Below are 278 nucleotides of genomic sequence, written 5' to 3' on the forward strand. Positions count from 1 at the left end.
TAGGTAAACAAGCTCCACTCATGGAGAGCTCTACAAATTAACCCTTGTTTAATGGGACGAATGAGTTCATCAGATTTCAAATGTACAAGTTAGTTAAATTCAAGACCCAAAAAAAAAAAATTCGTTAAATTCAAAAAATAAATAGATAAGTGGATAAATTTGGGAACAATTTTTGCCGTTTCAGATTGTCTTTCGTCCTGGCTAGAGTCCCCCACCACCACCATCCCATCAGCACCACCACATACTGACCCCACCATTTTCCACTCTCTCCCAACACA

This window comes from Arachis duranensis, chromosome 10 (genome assembly GCF_000817695.3).
Source record: "Arachis duranensis cultivar V14167 chromosome 10, aradu.V14167.gnm2.J7QH, whole genome shotgun sequence".
In the NCBI taxonomy this organism is placed as follows: Eukaryota; Viridiplantae; Streptophyta; class Magnoliopsida; order Fabales; family Fabaceae; genus Arachis; species Arachis duranensis.